Source organism: Octodon degus, unplaced genomic scaffold (assembly GCF_000260255.1).
Source record: "Octodon degus isolate 3935 unplaced genomic scaffold, OctDeg1.0 scaffold00401, whole genome shotgun sequence".
Classification (NCBI taxonomy): domain Eukaryota; kingdom Metazoa; phylum Chordata; class Mammalia; order Rodentia; family Octodontidae; genus Octodon; species Octodon degus.
Window position 1 is genome coordinate 348,792 of NW_004524977.1, and position 12,011 is coordinate 360,802.

At 38.5% G+C, this 12,011-nt stretch overlaps 1 pseudogene; it reads right to left on the reverse strand.

Moving 5' to 3' along the window:
- Positions 1-4,121: 4,121 nt before the first annotated feature.
- On the reverse strand, positions 4,122-5,511 carry LOC101591781 (annotated as a pseudogene).
- Positions 5,512-12,011: the final 6,500 nt, after the last annotated feature.

Consider the following 12,011-nt stretch of genomic DNA (forward strand, 5'->3'; position numbering starts at 1 on the left):
TCAGGCCTCATAAAAGGGGAGTGTGCATAGAATTTGGTGTATCCTAAGTGCTTTGTAACGTTTGCCATGTATTGTTCTTATGCATGATGCTAAGGGCTGTAAAACAATGCTACATCCTGGCCTTTAAAATATTTTATTGTGAGATAACATCTCCATACATCGCTAAATTGCCCAAACTGTACTCAAATTGGTGATCCTTCTGGCTCCTCATTCCAGAATCCTGGGATTACAGGTACCCACCACCACACTCAGGTCATCTCATGGCTTTGAGTGAAATATAAAGATGGAAAGCTTGGTATGTAGACTTAGATGTGTTAAATATGTGTCCTCATGTGAAGTCAGGCCAAAAGTCTAACCTGCAAAGAAGCTCACTGTGAATCTCTGAACAACCTGATGGAAGATCACAGGCTTATGAGGGATAACAGTTTCCCATGACTCAGAGGTGAGGCTAAAGAAGAAAAGTGGTTGGAAAGACAACACACTACAGGGGACATGCCACAAGAATCAGGTGAAAATAAATTATCTTTATGGGGGAATTGAATAGGATGGATTAGGAACTTCATAGTAATACAGCCAAAGGTTATACAAAAGCAGCATGAACTAAGTTTATCCTCTTGAAAAGAGAAATATGGATTGCACTCTGGTGTGAATATCAATGAATATTATTCTTATTCTTTTTTTCATAATTATTTCATTTAATTGGGGAAATGATTTGCTACATAATCACAATATTTTTATCACATTATTTAAAATGAATAATTCTTTAATATTTACTCAGTTTCAGTTCATAACAAAATTTCCTCAATTACCTCAAAATATGTTATACATTAATTATAATTATAATTAATAATAATTGAGAATCTAGAAATAAACCTACACATATTTGATTAATTGATATTGTTGCAACACTGGTATGACCGGTCCAGGGGGAAAGAATGGTCCCTTTAAATGCTGAGGGGACACCTAAACACACAGGGAAGGCACACGAAGTTGAAACTTTGCATCACTCCATTTGCAAACATTCACTTAAAAAAGAATCACATCTTAACACAAAAACCGAATGTCTTCCTGACATTGAGTTCAGCAACAGCTTTTCAGACATGAAGCAAAAAGTATTGAAATAACAAGGATAAAAATAGGTAGCTCACACCTCAAGGACAGGAGAAACTTTGGTATATCAAGTACCACATCCGGGTGAATGAAGAGGCAATCCACAGAAGGGAGATAGTACTTGACATTCATATTTTTGGTACAGTTTAGTATCTTAAATATAGAACTCCCACAGCCCCACTTAAAAAACTCCCAAGGCCCTGAATACACATCTTGAAGTTATAAAGTCGGGCAAGAAGTACATGCCTATCTTTCTTTCTTTCTTTCTTTCTTTCTTTCTTTCTTTCTTTCTTTCTTTCTTTCTTTCTTTCTTTCTTCTTTCTTTATTTCTCTTTCTTTCTTTCTTTCTTTCTTTCTTTCTTTCTTTCTTTCTTTCTTTCTTTCTTTCTTTCTTTCTTTCTCCTTCCTTCCTTCCTTCCTTCCTTCCTTCCTTCCTTCCTTTCTCTTTCTTTCTTTTTGGCAGAACCAGGGATTGAACTCAGGCCCTTGTGCTTGCCAGGGAAGTGCTTATGACACCACCTTTCTGCTGTGCCCCGTGAAGCCCTGGGAAGAAGGCAAATGTAAAACACTTGTAGGTCTTGGTGCATGTGTCTCTGAATTTCCTCTGTCATCTCCCGGCAGCTCCTGCTGGTCAGCAGCAGCTGGCACACAGAGTGGTGGGAGATGCAGTTGTGTCCGCAGTTCCCCCTCTCAGCCCACTTGCACCCAGATGGTTGTTCCTGGTCTTCTGTTTTATGCAAGAGCAGTGTCAGGTGTGCCTGTGGGGCAGTGACTGGCACAAGACCACTGACCCAGCATGCGGGAGTCTAAACCTGCACTTTTTCCTCCTGAAGAGACCAAACTAAATTATCTCTGGTTCTTTAACTACTTTTCCAGATGTTCAATGCACATCGAAGTCATTTAATATGGGTTCTTACTGGCACATGAACACAGCTAGGGCTGCAGCCTACATATCTCCCCAGCTGAGGAACACCAGGGGGTGGAGCTGGCACGGGCGTTGGCAGCTGGTGCCCCAGTCTCTGGAGCTTCTGAGCATGGACGACAGTCACCTAGATGTGAGATAGCAGCTGCCAGAAGTGCTCTGGGTGTGGTCAGTGACAGTGGGCCTTGGGAGGGAAATGGTGAACAGTGACTCTGGGTCACCTGCTGTAAAGGAGAACAGCTGGTCTTCTGCTTGGCCACCACCTTGCAGCCACCCCTTGGGCTTCCCTTGCACAGGCCCAGGACTATCACAGCTGCCGTGGGGCCTGCTTGGAATCAGGGTAAAGGGGCTGCAGAGAGGGCACCAGCTGGCCAAAAGGGATGGGGTGTGAGGGCTGCTCCACTCAGCCATCAGAGTGGTAGTGGAGAATCTGACTGGGACTTAATTTCTGCCTTAAAAGACCAATGCAATTTTATTCCACTCTGTAGAATCCGGACCTGGGCTAGGACTGGGTCTCTCTTATTCTTTTTTGTAGATTTAATAGATAAATGTGAGAAATGGCGTGCATTTTATCAGTTTTGGTGTATTTTTTAGATTCACTAAATTTATTTTAAAAATCATAAAACATTTTTTACAAAAGAGCATTACATTCTGCACACTGATCTGAAAAGATGCCAGGGACATGTGGACCATTGTTGCTTTCCTCCCTGTCCCATCCCCCAAATGTTTACAGTGACAGTACAAAGCAAGGTGTTCACAATAATTACATGGGGGGGGGTGGAGATTTTTTTAAACCACCAACAATGAAAAAAAAGTAAAATTGACTCACTCAGCTGCTGTTTTAGAATTTTATTTAAGTTTCATTGATAAACAGCAATGAGACAGTTTCAAATCAAATAGGAAGTACAGTTTCAACAAATAATACACTGCACACATTCTTCTTAGTGGTTAATTGCTGTACAAGATGCAGACTTGTGATCCTATTTACAAACACCATTAGAACAAATCATTCTATTCATTAAGAGAATGCAACTATATATCTATCCCAACCTCTTTGAATACACAGAAACAAAATGGACATTCATCGGTATATCCCATTTTTTCTAAGTTCCGTTATTGAATATTATAGGTGTGTAAACTCAGCAAAATATTCTAAAAGAGTCCAGTAGCCCATAATATCACTGGGTCTTCTGTTTAACTGGCAATGTCAGAAATTGTTGACCGGAATCCCCCACAGCTCAACATAATAGCATGGCTTTACTTCCTATACTTCGTCTTCATACTTTTCTACTGGATGGTTAAGACCAAGGTAAAGCAGGAGCTATGCAACAAGAGTTGTAGCTTTTTGGTCTGAGAAGGTCAGTGAAATGCCCTCAGGATTTGTCCTGAGATCCTGTACCTCAGAATGTAGAACCTTTGTCAGTGTCAGCCATGTGGATGAGTCAAGGCCAATTCTTGGCCAATGTGCTCTCTGTGAAAGCCTGAGAGAGTGTCTTCTCCCCATGTGACTCTCCTTAGGCCCACTCTACATCATCGATCACTTTCCTCTTTGGCCCCATAATCTTCTTGATCAGAAAATTTGGGACACTACCGAGGTACATGATGTTACAATACAAGTTCTCATATGTCCTTAGTCTTAATTGACCTTAGAAGGCTAGGGTCAAAATGTTGGCTTTCCTTGTAGCACTCCTTTTTCTCTAATTTTGGTCTGCAAACTTAGGTTGTTAACCATCCAGAAGACAAGCTTATTGTCATTATCAAACGATTTAGGCTATCAAGCTTAACCTCACTATCTCACTGCATTTCAAACATCTTAGGCATAATAAGGAGCTGTTTTAGAATTTTAATGTTCGTTTTTTCACACTTTCCCCACCAACTCTATTTATAAGGAACTAAAACACTACATCTGGTGAACAGCAAAGATTTCAATACACTTCAAATGCAGAACACCTATGAAGCAGGGGAATGTTGGCTTTTTAAACAGCAGTAGAGTAAAAAAGATGCAGGACTCCTTCAGTTCTTCACTAGTCTTGGAAAAACTTTCCAGAATACTGCTTGACACTATAAAAAAGAAAAAAAAAATCTTGCATTAGAATCCTTCAACATCTGCATACTGCATCATACTGTCCCACAGTATATACTTTACATTCTGTATCTGGTCCTGTGTTCCCGTAATGGTAATGATCCAATCTTTGGATCCTTCTAAGGGCTTATCAATTTTGATGGAAGCTCCTGTTTCATGACAGACTTGTTTAATCCACTGACAACCTTTGCCAATAATAGATCCAGCCAAATCTTTGGGAATAGTTACTTGTGTAGTAATAATAGGTCCACCAAGATCACCATATGAGCCACGACTCCCTCCATAGGAATAATCATATCCAGAGCCACCCTGTGGTTCATATGCCATCTGCCATTCTGATGGGTTCCACGTATCTATCACAGAATTCCAAGTTTCATCAGCACTGAAATATGTCATCATAGCAGTCTCTAAGTCTACCTCTTCTATCATAGGCCATTAGATCTCCTCCTCTAGGTGGTGTTGGCACTGGTAGAGGAAGATTCTTATCTCTGTTACCATCCTGGCCACCTCGACCAGGAGGCGGGGGTGATGGTCCCCGACGAAGGCTCATGTCACCGTAATCTTTTCTAGAGGGAGGCATTGGATGCCCACCTCAACCAGGAGGCATTCTGTCAAAACCACATTTCACTCGCATAGGAAATCCTACAGTCTGTCCACAGTGATCATCCAACTTCATAGTAAAACCACAATAGTCATAAGTTTTATCATAAAAATTGGTATTAAAAGGATGTGCACGTCCTTTGATGGGAGACTCAGATATAGGATCAAGGATGATCTTTATGCACTCTATAACCCTGTCAGGCTTTCCTCCAATAAGAACAACTATCACAGTGGAATGAGGGCAGCATTCTTGGAAAAGCTTGATTGTTTTCTGAGTGTTCTCTTGAAGTTCTTTGATTTTAGCATCTTTGACTCCAATAATTCCACCTTCCAGACTTTGATGAATTAACAATCTCAATTCACAATCAAAGTCACTTCCTTTATAATGTTGGTACTTTAAGCATTCCACAGCATCAGATTTGATCAGGAGCTGGATGATTGCAGTGGCTGGTGGCAACTGCAGGTCCTCTTTCAAAGTAGGGATGATTTTCTTCAGAATTTCATCAATTATTTTAATGTCAGCACTGACACTCAATAAGTGCTCGGGGCCACTGCTGTCTGGGACTGAAACACTGGCATTATAGTGTGCATGGAAAGGTTTAATGTTCTTGCTTCCTTTTCTAATCACTTCCCTAGAATTTTTGCTCTGAAGCAGAATTTGTAATTCAACCATCTCATTGGTGTATCTAGATCTTGTAAATCCTTGCTCCTCTTCCGTACTTTCTGCAAGACATTTACCAAATTCACCACCAGTTTCAGTGTTGGAGAAGGATTCCTCTGGCTTCTCAGTCTCCATTTTCTTGTGCTAAATGGATGCACCAATCTATATGCCACAAACAAGTGGGATCAGGCAGGACACAGAGGTCAGTGCAGCAGAGAAGTGGAGGATAATGGCTGCCACAGTGCCTTCACCCAGAGCACCCTCCTCCTCTCTTGTTCACCCACTCACTCAGTTTTGGTGTATTGGGATATATAATTCTCAGTACCTGTTATTTATTTATTTATTTATTTATTTATTTATTTATTACAGAATCTCACTAGTAGCTCAGACTCATAGTGATCCTCCTGTCTCAGCCTCCCTAAATCTGGGATTACAGGTATGCACCACCATGCCCAGTTTCAGTGGCTGGCACACCCAGACCAGCATGGTATGTAGTACCAAGTATCGAACCTAGGTCCTTGCACTTGCCTGGTAGGTGCTTAGACCGCTGAGCTATCTCCAAGACCACAGAACCTACAATTTAAAGGAGAAATGTTTAATGTGGCTTATGATTTTGAAGGATTCAGTATGTAATCACAACCTTTAAAAGCAATAACAGGAACTCTCCTGTGGAATCTCTCTTGTCCTTTTGGTTTTGTGTTTTCCTTTCTTTTAGGAAGAGGAGATGTGCTTATTTGCTTTTTAATTATTTTTTGGGGGGAGCTATCTATACATTCAAATGAAGATAGCTCCAGCGGACAGACCCAGCATATGGGACCAGCTGCCAGAACCTACAGCAGACAGGCCTGGTATGGGTCCCTGTGGCAGAACTCCCTGCAGGGAGGTAAGAGGAGAGAATCAGTCGGCTAATCCAGGAGCAGAACATCTTGCCAGTGGAGCAAAGTGGGTTCACTTCCATGGACTGCAGCTTGAAGAAGTAGAGCACAGCAGCCAGACTTAAACCAGGCCAAAAGGATGAGTTCAACTGTGACAGATCTGACCCTATAAGCTGAGGCACACTGCTAGACCCAGACCTACAAGAACATTCTCTCTCTCTCTCTCTCTCTCTCTCTCTCTCTCTCTCTCTCTCTCTTTCTCTCTTTCTCAATCAATTAAGAGCAGGGACAACAGGTAACCAGGGTGAACTAGTCTGCCTGGAAGACTCCAGATAAATCAAGGGGAGGTGATGAGACAGAACATAGAGGAGCTAATTTACTTTTATTTTTATTTATATGTTTATGTATTTTGTACAGGGTCTACAGAATGTTCAAGCTCAAACCACATTGATAGGACTCATAGTGATCCTGCTGTTTGCAACCTCTCAAACGCTGAGATTACAGGTGTGTGCCACCATGACAAGTCTCAGTCACAGACTCAGCAAACCCTGGGGGATGGTCCAGCATGACATGCTGGGGATCGAACCCTGGCTTCTGTGCTCTGCATAAATAAGCACTAGGGGAACTAAATTACATACAATTTCACAATTTAATATCTGGTTACCTATACAGTCACAATGTTTGCTTTTATGGTTCAAAATATAAATTCATTCCTTACAAAATTTTGTCAATTACTGAATCTCACTGCTGATCATTAGTGTTGCTAATTGTAGTACTGTAAATAGAAAACTGTACCTGCCTTAACCACGTGATCTATGTGTTATATTTTTGGAGTTCTATATGGATTGGTTACCTGAATGTCAGACTATTTCCCCATATAATCTCAGCAATAATACCAGTAGGTGCTCATTTAATAACTGCACCAAAGATCTACAACGAAGGTCAGAGGACAGTGCTATACAAAATGACAAAGAGAAGGAACAAAATCCATTCTCAGGTCCAATCCCACCCACAACAAATGTGGAAGAAACTAGCATAGAAGAAATTGGAAGTCACTACCATGAAATATGTCAAATAATAGCATCTGAAGGGGCCGGGGAGATGGCTCAGTGGAATAAGCACTTCCCTGGCAAGAGCAAGGACCTGAGTTCAATCTGCGGTTCTGCCAAAAAAGAATAGCATCTGAAGTAAGGAAATAACTGGAGAAAGATATAGAGGAAATTAGATCAGAAATAATCTCTGAAGTAAAAAAAGATATAATGATTTCAATGAAAAAATGACTAAGTGCTTCTAAAGAAGGCACTCATAAAAAAAGAAGAGAATAGAAAAATGATGGAATCCTTGAATGCGACTTATAGGAAAGAAATAGAATGTATAAAGCAGATTCAAAGAGATATACAGGAAAATTAAAATTTATTTGGAATCAGAAAAGACAGAATAGAAAAGGCAATCCTGGGCAACAATGACAAGGCAAGAGGCTTTACAATTCCTGTATTGAAATTATACTACAAAGCTACTGTAATAAAATCTGCCTGGCATTGGCAAAAAATAGACTTAATCAATGGAAGAGATTGAAGATGCAGAAGCCACTACAAAAACACTCAGCTAACTTCTCTTCAACGAAGAGTTCAAACATGCTTACTGCAAGAAAGATAGCCTCTTTAACAAATAGTGCAGGAAAAACTGGCTCTCTACAGACCAAAAACTAAAACTTGTTCCATGCACGAAGCTAAAGTCAAAATGGATTACAGATCTAAACATTAAAACAAAAAAAACCTAAATCTCCTGGAATGTAAAGAAGGAGAAACTCTTGAAGACAGAGGGGTAGGCAAAGAGTTCATGAACAAAAACCAAATCATACCGGTAATATGTGAAAGAATTAACAACGGGAAACTCCTGTCATTGAGAAGGTTTTGCATGTCAAAAGAAAGTACCAACAAAGTGAAAAAACAACCCACAACTTTGGAAAAAATCTTGACTAATAAGCACTCAGACAAAGGTCTGCTCTCTAGAATTTATAAAGACCTAAAAACCATTAGGGCTCCAAAATTTGAAGACCAAATCCAGAAATGGGCACTTGAGATGAACACACACTTCTCATAGGATGAAATTAAAGAAGTGAATAAATATATGAAAAAATGCTCCACATCACTAGCCATCCGTGAAATGCAAATTAAAACAACACTGAGATACAATCTCACCCCAGAAAGAATGGCTATCATAAAGAAATCAACCAGCAACAAATGTTGGAGAGCCTGTGAGGAAAACAGAACAGTTCTCCACTGCTGATGATAATGTAGACTGGAGCAACCATTATGGAAATCAATGTCAAGACTCCTTAAAAAAAAAGCATTGGAAATCCCATTCAAACTAGCTATCCATCTATTGGGAAATTTCCCAGACGAAATGTAAACATCATATCATCATGATATATGTGCACCTATGTTTATAGCAGCACAATTTGTGATAGCCAAATCTTGGAAACAAACAAGATGCCCATCACCTGAAGAATGGATGAAAAAGTTGTGTTATTTTGTATAATGGAGTATTACACAGCTATAAAGAATGATATACTTGAAACCTTCATGTATTAGTGGATTCCACTTGAAGATATACTCATAAGTGAAATAAACCAGATCCACATACATAAATATTGTATAGTCTCTCTAGTGTTCTCACTAGTGAAATGAAAGAAGAAATAAAAACAGAAAGGTATAACAAAATTCAAAGGAAAGTGAGAGCAATGAAGAGAGGGCAAGGAGAAAAGCTAGAAAACATGAAAGGGGCACAGCCATATAGCTATATGCACAGAATAGGTAAGGCAATGATCCTGAGAATTTTCAGCAGGTTTTTGAAGCTAACAGTCAACTGGTAGAATTTTCACCCTGAATAAATAAATATGCTGATACCTATGAACTAAGCAACTGCACTGAAGATGGCAATGTATATTAACAGTGTCATGCTTGGAATGGCAGTCATTCTGGTCTTCTAAATGCATAATGCTTGTTATGTCCTTCCAATTACTGCCACACTGTCTCTCAAGTAAATATTCTTTAAAAAAGCTGTTATAAATGAAAACAAGAGTGAAAGAAGAAGTCATAGGACTGTCTTGCTAAAATGCTGTATATGGTTAGATTTCTAAATTTCTGTGTAAAAGTGTGCAACAGTTTATTCCTTTTTTTAAAAAACTTTTTCTGTTTTTGTAATTTTTTTCTTCACATTGTGTAGGGATTTAATGTTTAAGATATCAATATTTGATGGGAAATACCTGTTCCATGTTATGTCTAAGATGTTTGGGGCTGGGAAGATGGCTCAGTAGAATAAGTGCTTCATTGACAATAGCAAGGGTCTGAGTTCAATCCCTGGCTCCAACAAAAAAAAAAAGATGTCTTATATTCACAGATATCAAACAAATACTGAGGTTAAGCTAAACTGCCTATGTTATACTGTAATAATTTAATTAAGCGTCTCTTCTGGAGGGTTAACAACTTAAATTTGTGGACCAAAACCTAGAGAAAAAGAAGGGCTACAAGGATAGCCAACATTTTGGCTCTAGCCTTTCAAGGTCAGTGAGGACTCAGGACATAAAAGAACCTGTACTGTCACCTTTTGTAACTCAGTGATGTTCCAAATTTTTTGATCAAGGAGATTATGGGGACAGAGTGGAAAGTAATCGATGATGTAGAGTGTGCCTAAGAGCCACATAGAGAGAAAACATTCTCACAGGCTTTCTTAGAGAGCAATTTGATCAAGCAATGGCCACAACTCATCCACATGAATGACACTGACAAAAGATCTACAAACTACAGGATTGCAGGGTAAGTCCTGAGGGGATTTGACTGACCTTGTCAGATATAAAAGTTACATTTTTTGTTATAGGTCTTTATCTTGGTTTTAACCATCCAGGAGAAAAGTGTGAAATAGAGTATTAAAAATAAAGCAATATTAATCTGCAGAGCTATAAAAGGCTCAAGCCAACAACTTCTGACACTGCCCAGCTTGAGGATACCCCATTACTATTATAGGATACTAGACCATATTGGATTACTATACTGAATTCATGCACCTACAATATATGAATGGAAATGGAATACAAATCTCTGATGAAAGTAAACAAAATGGGTATAGAAATAGATGATTTTGTAGTGAAAAACATATGTATCTGTATATACACGACAGCATAAATGTACAGCTACTTTCTCTTAGTTCAATGAGAAGAAGGTTTTGAATTATTACTGCTGATTTTTGTTATTTTTATTTTTTGAAGCTTTATGCAATTTAACTTAAATGTACTTACATTTGTTACTGAAGTGACTTCTATTTATTTGATACATCTTCTCCCCATGATGATTTACAAGATCTTCAAGTCAATATAAATATTTTATAAACATTTGAATACTTGGGTATACACATGCACAATACCTCAGCAATATCTTTCAGCAAGAAAAACCCTTAAGAATAACAACTAGGAAGAAATCATAAAGATTAGAGTTGAAATTAATTCAGTTGAGAAGAAGAAAACAAGTCAAAGAATTAATGAATCGAAAAGCTGGTTCTTTGAACTATTAAATAAAATTGATAAGTCCCTAGTTAACCTCATCTAAAAGAGGAAACAAAAAATTCAAATACAAGCAATAAGAACTGGAAAGGGTGTAATTACCATAGACCCAGTGGATACTCACAAGATTATCAATAGCTAATTTGAGAAACTTTACTCTCACACAATAGAAGAGCCTGAAAAAATAGACAGATTCCTAGAAAGGTACAGATTATCAAAACTGAATCAAAAAATATAACAACTCTCAATAACCCAGTAACAGCAAATGAAATATGAAATATAATAAAATACCTACTGACAAACAAAAGTCCAGGTCTGGATGGATGCACAGCTGAATTCTATAAGAAATTTATGGAAGATTTAATCCCTAAACTCCTCAAACGCTTCAATGAAATTGAAAAGGAAGAAATCCTCCCAAAATCATTCCTGGAGGCAAGCATTATACTTATATCAAAACCAGGGAAAGATGCAACTAAAAAAGAGAACTAAAGGCCAAATTCCCTCATGAACATAGATGCAAAAAAACCTCAATTAAATCCTAGCAAATAGAATACAGCAAATCATCAAGATCATACATCCTGAGCAGGAAGGATTCATCCCAGGGATGCAAGGGTGGTTCAATGTAAGCAAATCTATAAATGTAATACACTATGTCAACAGAGCCAAATCAAAAAAAAACACATAATCTTCTCAACTGATGTAAAGGCTTTTGAGAAAGTCCAACACTCATTCATGTTCAAAGTCCTACAGAAGATTGGAATAGATGGCCTCTACATCAATATGATAAAAGCTATCAATGACAACTCAAAGGCTACCATAATTCTAAGTAAGGATAAACTGAAAACATTTACTCTCAGATCTGATACAAGACAAGGATGTCCTCTATAACCACTACTATTCAATATAGTTATCGAATCATTGCCTAAGTCAAAATGGATTAAAGATCTAAAAATTAAAGCAGACACACTAAACTTCCTGGAAGAGAAAGTAGGAGGAACTCTTGAAGACATAGGGGTAGGCAAAGAGTTCATGGACAGAAATCAAATCGACGGGTAATAGTTGAAAGAATTAACAACTGGGACCTCCTCTTACTGAGAAGTTTTTTCACGTCAAAAGAAATTACCAACAAAGTGAAAAGGACATCCACAAATTTGGAAAAAATCATGACAAATAAGTACTCTGACAAAGGTCTGCTCTCTAGA